Below are 7,759 nucleotides of genomic sequence, written 5' to 3'. Positions count from 1 at the left end.
TAGATAGATAGATAGATAGATAGATAGATAGATAGATAGATAGATAGATAGATAGATAGATAGATAGATAGATAGATAGATAGATAGATAGATAGATAGATAGATAGATAGATAGATAGATACAGTGTGCTTGTTTTGCAGTGAATGAATGCTGCGAGCAGTGGTAATAATAATCACTTCCTATATTTGGTTCGCGTTTGGTCCGATGAAGCGAACCGAGACCGACGTTTTCAGGCGGACCAGAGTTCGCCTGTTTGGTCCGCGAACCGAGTTCGACACGCATTCACACAAACCCGAAAAACCGGACTATCGAATTCTGGTCCGAAAGTCTGGACCAAACAGCCCCTGTGTGAAAGCGACCTTAAAGTCCATATCACCAAGTTGCCTGCATCAAATTCCAACATCCAATATAGGATACCAAGAGCATGCTCTATAACATGGGATCATCCATTTATATCTACAGTAAACGCTGTTCACATATAAAGGGCTTTTATAAACTCATCTTAATTTTGTGCTCAATAGTTTCATTTTATTACTATTTTACACATCATCCAATACAATTTTCCAGGACAACTGTTTCTATTTCCATGTAAGTGTTCACTTTTGCTCAGTTTCCGTGACTTTTCCATACCTGGAAAATGAACAAATTAATTCCATGTTTTCCAGACCGTGGGAACCCTGGAATATATACATGCGGTGGGGAGGAGACTGTCTATTAGGATGATGACAGACATCCTTTTATTCATAATGGTGATATAACTCCTGTAGTGAGTTTGTGCCCATATCATGATTTGAACAATTTAGATGAACTTAGATAATTTTATAATATTTCACTGTGGAGAGTCCCATCTTCATATGTGCAACATCTATATAACATTGTCACATTACACATCGGCAATAATGTTACACAACCTTTTGTGGCAGTCTTATAAGAAATGGGCTCTGGAAGTAAGTCTAACAATACTCGAAGTCAACTTCCTGTCTGTTATTGCTACGCAACTGCAGCGTGGGGGGAAACTGCCCCGCCTGGTACATTGTGTACACTATTTAGTGGAGAAACGGATAGTTAAAGCGGCAAATTAAAGACAATCAAGCAGACTTTTCTTCAGTCCTTCACAATGCCAAAGAGCTGCTGTGTTACGCGTTATACTAATGACAAAAACAGAAATCCAAATCGGAAGTTTTATACCATCACAGAGGAAAAAGTGGCTGGTGGCTAACGTTCGGCTAACTCGCTCTGATGTTGTGGTCGTGGTAATCAGGGGGAGTTTCTTTGACTCATATCTCGCCTTAGAATCACCAGAAAGGCTTTCGAAATAGTGAAATGCCATGTTGGCCTCAATATTTTCAAAACAAATCGTATGAAAATGTTATGAAATGAACAAGAATGTGATAAAACATGTAATAAAAACGGAGCTCAATGCATGGATCCAATAGGGGGTATCTGCAGAGCCGCAGAGCCAGGCTGGACGGGTATAAGTGGTCTGGACAAGTATAAGTGGTCTGGACAAGTAGTTGCGAATGGGGGGGGGGGGGGGGGGGGGCGGGGTTCGTCTCGTTTACATAGGTACATTATACATAGACAGTAATGTTACATCTAGACATGTAATAATAGAGTAAACTTGTACCCATACAGTGTTACATCTAGACATACCAGATCTAGTAATAATAGAGTAAACTTAACTTTCGTCTCAGTAACAATGTTCATAAAGTGTTGAGTGCTACAGTGTAGGTTAGTTTATTAGGACAATTCCACCATTGTGGGGCAAGGACTAAGAATAGGCGACTTCTCTTTGATGACCCGACTTCTCTTTGATGACCCTCCCGGAGCTTGGATAGGAGTAGGAATAAACTGTACATATACAGCACTGTTTGAACCTGGCACACAACATACTTCACGTCATTTTTCTTTTTGTTATTCCACCATTGTGGGGCAAGGACTAAGAATAGGCGACTTCTCTTTGATGACCCGACTTCTCTTTGATGACCCTCCCGGAGCTTGGATAGGAGTAGGAATAAACTGTACATATACAGCACTGTTTGAACCTGGCACACAACATACTTCACATGTCATTTTTCTTTTTGTGGAGACGAAGATGATGAGTACCGGTCTTCTCCTCAGACATAAAATCAGTTTTTCAATACAAGTACGACTCAACTGCGCACATACAATCATGGTTATATTAAATCCAGCGCTCGTGTGGACTGGGCAACTTGCCTGCCATTACGTTGCGTTCTGAAAAGCGAAACTGACCCTGAAAACCAAAACGAAAATGGCCCTGTGTGTAACTGCAGCCGTCTCTGTGCTAACAGTCACGTTTTCAGTACGAGAAGACAAGACAAAACTTCTTTCTCTGGTCTGCATCCCCTTAACAATTGTGTGTATTGAGCCGTACTGTATTGTAATTTGTACCCATTCTGCAATCTTGTTAAAATAAAGTTTTCATTCACACTCAAAATCTGTGTTCATTTTTTATTTTGCATACTAATGTTCTGTGTCTTGAGTCGTACTTGTATTGAAAAACTGATTTTATGTCTGAGGAGAAGACCGGTACTCATCATCTTCGTCTCCACAAAAAGAAAAATGACATGTGAAGTATGTTGTGTGCCAGGTTCAAACAGTGCTGTATATGTACAGTTTATTCCTACTCTTATCCAAGCTCCGGGAGGGTCATCAAAGAGAAGTCGGGTCATCAAAGAGAAGTCGCCTATTCTTAGTCCTTGCCCCACAATGGTGGAATAACAAAAAGAAAAATGACATGTGAAGTATGTTGTGTGCCAGGTTCAAACAGTGCTGTATATGTACAGTTTATTCCTACTCCTATCCAAGCTCCGGGAGGGTCATCAAAGAGAAGTCGGGTCATCAAAGAGAAGTCGCCTATTCTTAGTCCTTGCCATGGGCGGAGTTTATGGGGGTGCAGGGGGTGAAATAGCTTTTTTTTTTTTTTTTTAAATCAAGATTATTTTTATTTTAATAAAATTATAATAATTGTGAGAAACAAATCTGAATTCTATTATGTTTTGTTTTACAATACATTCATTTCATAGTAGTAATCATGTCACATTATAAGGCGAACCTTCTGTAGTGTGGCAGTGAAAGGGTTAACGCGCGGCCAAGCAGCAGCAGAACGTAACGCTTGTACAAAGCCACTTATTCTGAGATGATAATTAATGTATCTGGATAACCAATGCACGGATTTTGTCGAGGCATGTAGCGTTATTTCGGGAAAATTGATATCTATAGTCTGGTATATTTTTCGTCCACGAAAAATGGAGGCTGTAATAATTATTATTGCTTGAGAGTCTCTATGAATAATAATAATTAGAGCCTCCAAATGATCCCCCGTAGTGCTGTGTGTGTGAGTGTGTGTGTGTGCTGCTGTACCACATAAATAAAATAAAAAATTAGGGGTTAGGGCATTGTAAAAACGCTAAAATAATAAAATAAGTCAAAAAAAAACGCGTGCGCGCGGGTATCGTTCGCCAAGCTGTCGCACCCCCTGGCGTCAAGTTCAAACTCCGCCTATGGTCCTTGCCCCACAATGGTGGAATTGTCCTAATAAACTAACCTACACTGTAGCACTCAACACTTTATGAACATTGTTACTGAGACGAAAGTTAAGTTTACTCTATTATTACTAGATCTGGTATGTCTAGATGTAACACTGTATGGGTACAAGTTTACTCTATTATTACATGTCTAGATGTAACATTACTGTCTATGTATAATGTACCTATGTAAACGAGACGAACCCCGCCCCCCCCCCATTCGCAACTACTTGTCCAGCCCACTTATACCAGTCCAGCCTGGCTCTGCGGCTCTGCAGATACCCCCTACATGGATTTGATCGCGTACCTTAGAGAGGGGCTTCGCTCAACCAATCAGAGAGAGGGCTGCAGAAATGGAGCTCAACCAATCAGAGAGGGGTCTGCAGAACTGGAGCTACGATTTGTAGAGTGTCTTCGCGTATAGCAATGGCTCTAACATTAGCCAAATAAACCAACCAATACATTACAGTAAGGTAGGATAAACATTATGTTTATTGTAATGCCTCATTCACTGTTTCATGTGAAAAAGAAAGTTTTTCATTAGAAATATATAATACAATTTTATTTAGAAAATGTATTCAATCAGAAGTAGTATTATTTTTCCTGCAGCAACGCTGGTCTAGCTGGTCGATACATTATTTACACGTTAGGAAATTGTGAAATACCATGATCTCAAACGGGAGCATATTGGTCAATGCTCTAAGAATAATGTCCAAATTACTTTCTGATTTAACAAACCTGCTTTGTGTGTCTTCATCTCACTATCGGGCATCATATGGTGGCGATCAATCTCCACTAGTTCATACTCCATTAAAATACTAGTTCATTCTCCTCCTTAGTCCATTCAAATATATCTCCAATAACTGCAGTTCGTCCGCTCTTTACACAATATTTGCAGTCTAGACATTTTCAGAGAATTAGCGATTAGCATTTAGCTCATTAGTCAACAAGGACAACGAGGAGAAGCTACGTGTGTACTAGCGCGGACTATGACGTAATTTCCTAAAGGGGACTCGTTTCAAGACCGCAGTCTCAGAACCATGTTTTTTTTTATTTGCCACAGCGCCACCATTTGTTGGGATGACCACATTTCTGGACCCAAGCTAGTTTTAAATCCACCCAAAGACTACTTTGTCCAACTGCGTGATTACGAAACCTAGCCGCATTTCTCGGAGACGCTCTCTGATTGGCACTGACTGACGCTCTCTGATTGGCCACTGACGCGTTTGCCCAATCCGTGACGAGCTGTGTCTTTGCCCATTTCCACGTCAGCCAGCCGGCCTGCAAAGTTTTAACTACCTGGCGTTGATTGATTGATTGATTGATTGATTGATTGATTGATTGATTGATTGATTGATTGATTGATTGATTGAAAACTTTATTAACAGATTGCAGAATGGGTACAATACAGTACAGCTCAATACACACAATTGTTAAGGGGATGCAGACCAGAGAAAGACTTTCGTCTTGTTTACATCAGGGTCCCCCATTTTCAATTCATCAGGACATATATTACATACTCATACATGACATACAGATAGACAGTAGGCTACTGCTACATCTATACATTTATGACATACCAGATTTGCAAATACAGTACTGTTTGTAATACAAAAAGAGTCAAGAAAAGGGAGTATATACATTTGACGTAAAAACTGTACATTGGAGGAGGTTGGGTGGGGTTGTGTGTGGGGGGGGGGGGTTGGGTACATTGGGATATTGACAACCATACTGGGTAATTTACATTGGAGGGGGTTGGGGGGGGGGGGGGGGACACTGTACAAACAAGCAAAACTGTACATTGGGGGGGGGGGAGACACTGTACAAACAAGCAAAACAGTACATTGGAATATTGACAAAACCATACTAGGTTACTGTACATTGGAGGGGGTTGGGTTAGGACATTTACAGGGGCCAGTTTCGAATTGCAGTCTCCTGTAGGTGTCCCTTGAGAGTGGTTTTGAAAGTGGGTAGTGATTCACATTCCTTTACAGCTTTGGGTAGGGCGTTCCACATTGATGTGGCATAATTGCGAAACGTGTTTAGTCCCTTGTTTGAGCCGAATCTGGGTTTAACATGATTTGTGGAGCTCCCTCTGGTGTTGTGATCGTGGTATTCACTGACCTTTGGGAAGTATTTTGACATGTACATGGGTACCTTGGTCGTGTAGTGTATCTTGTAGACCAGGCCCATTGCAAGTTGCTGTACTCTGTCGTCTACTCTAAGCCATCCTAGGTTGTCAAAGTGGGCAGGGGTGAGGTGGGTTCTAGGAGTAAGGTCAAGCAGTAGTCTGACCAGTTTGTTTTGAGATGTTTGTAATTTAGTTTTTAGCGCCTTTGAGGTGCTTTGGTACCATGAGGTGCAAGCATAGTCGTAGTACCCTTGAATGAGTGCTCCTGCCAGAGTCTTCAGGGTATTCTTGTTTACCAGAGAGGAGATCCGGTACAAGAATCGAGTTCGTTGGTTGACTTTTTTTATTACATTGGATGCCATTTTGTCACAGGAGAGATTCGCCTCTAGGATGGAACCCAGGTAGGTAATTTCATCTTTCCTTGTGACAATATTGTCACCCACTGAGAAGCCGTCGGTCTTGCTGAGTTTATTATTTGAACCGAAGAGAATGGACTCTGTTTTGCCCATGTGTAATGATAGTTTGTTATCAGCAAGCCATATGCAGATTTTGCCTAGTTCCGAGCTGAGGGTTTTTTCAACCTGTAACTTGTTCTTGTCAGAGACCAGCAGGGCTGAGTCGTCCGCAAACAGGAACAAGTTGCAGTCACAAGCTGATGACATGTCATTTGCATAAATTAGGAACAGTAGGAACAGTATCGCCATGCTCTAAGACAAACTCTAACCTTAACCAACTTCGAAGAGTGCCTAAGCTTAACCAGTGTATAAACAGGCGTCAGCCAATCAGAGATCGTCTCCGAGAAATGCGGCTAGGTTTCGTAATCACGCTGTCCAACTACCTCGTGTTAAAGGTTTATTCCACCCGAATTTTACTTTGTCTAATTACTTATAGTTTTAAAAGAAAACGCAGAAGTGACTCAGATTATTATAATTTTTTCATGTATAATTTATTTACAAAAGTGTATAACAATATAAAAGAAACAATTAAAAAGACACACAACAAAGCACAGCAAAACAATACAACATGTATAATAGAACATAACAACAATATTGTTTTCAAATTAAAAAACAATGTGCAAACAATGAGGTACAAAATGCAAACTTCCAAAAAAAGAGGTAAATGTCTGTCAGCAGGTTCCTATGCCCATACATGGTCCCCTTCCTGTTCCCGCCTCACCATCATCCTACTCACATGTGCCCGACTAGGTTGAGTCAGTGGTGGGAGGGCTGGTGGACACATGAAGGAAGTTGGCCTAGTGGTGGTTAGTTTGGCGTAAATGCCCAGTCCTCGAGAGAATTGTTTACTGGGATACGGAGACGTGGAGGGTGGGCTCCCGCTGTCGTGCTGTATTTTCTGGGGACGGCAAGAAGTATCCGTTTGTTTCCTGGATCCAAGGTGAAGAATGCCGGGTCAGGTTTGACGGCTATGACGGAGTCGAGGCGATGAATGTGTCCACCTTGCTGATCCCTGGTGGAATGAGCTTGAAGTCGGGAGCTGAGGCGGGTAGTGGGCGCGAAGGAGGTGACGACAGGGAAGGGAACGGCCATGGCAGTCGGATAATGACAGTATGGAGTGTGGTGCGGGGGGTGAGAGCGGGGGATGAGGGTGGAGTAAGGTGGAGAAGAGGAGCAGGGAAAGTGGGGGGAAGGGGCTTAAGAGGAAGAAGGGTAGGGGAGAGCTCAAGTGGGTCAGATGGTGAGGGTAGAGGAAATGATATTACAGAAGTGATTCATATAGTGGTTAGATTTGAGGGGGAGGGGGGAGTGGGGAAAATAAGGATGTTCGAGTTGTCCGAACTCATACTCATACACAAGCAAATTAGGTGAGGTAAAGTTTGCAAACGTTTTGGGAGATGGGAATCTGATTGTAGGGTGTGTAAGTGTAGAGCAGGTGGAGAAAGCTAGGAAGATGAGGAGCATTGGTGGAGTTAGTATATGTAAAGTAGTAAGAGTAGGGGAGAAGAGGGAGGGGGGGTGTAAGGGGGTGATAGCTGGGATACCGGTCGAGGCTGGTGGGAGATTTAAAGAGGAACATACGGAATGGGAAAGTTAAAAGTGCAGAAAGGATAAAGAGAGGAGC

At 42.1% G+C, this 7,759-nt stretch overlaps 1 long non-coding RNA gene across 1 annotated transcript in view; it reads right to left on the bottom strand.

Moving 5' to 3' along the window:
* LOC311236235 overlaps positions 1-4,388 on the bottom strand; it is a 23,539-nt gene extending 19,151 nt beyond the window's left edge. The window contains exon 1 of the long non-coding RNA XR_014620203.1: positions 4,288-4,388. This is a non-coding gene — a long non-coding RNA (uncharacterized lncRNA). The remainder of the gene's footprint in view (positions 1-4,287) is intronic.
* Between the last annotated feature and the right edge of the window lie 3,371 nt (positions 4,389-7,759).

Source organism: Notolepis coatsorum (assembly GCF_963971535.1).
Source record: "Notolepis coatsorum genome assembly, chromosome: 10".
In the NCBI taxonomy this organism is placed as follows: Eukaryota; Metazoa; Chordata; class Actinopteri; order Aulopiformes; family Paralepididae; genus Notolepis; species Notolepis coatsorum.
The sequence above is the reverse complement of the archived record's forward strand: the minus strand, read 5'-3'. Positions and strand labels throughout refer to the sequence as shown.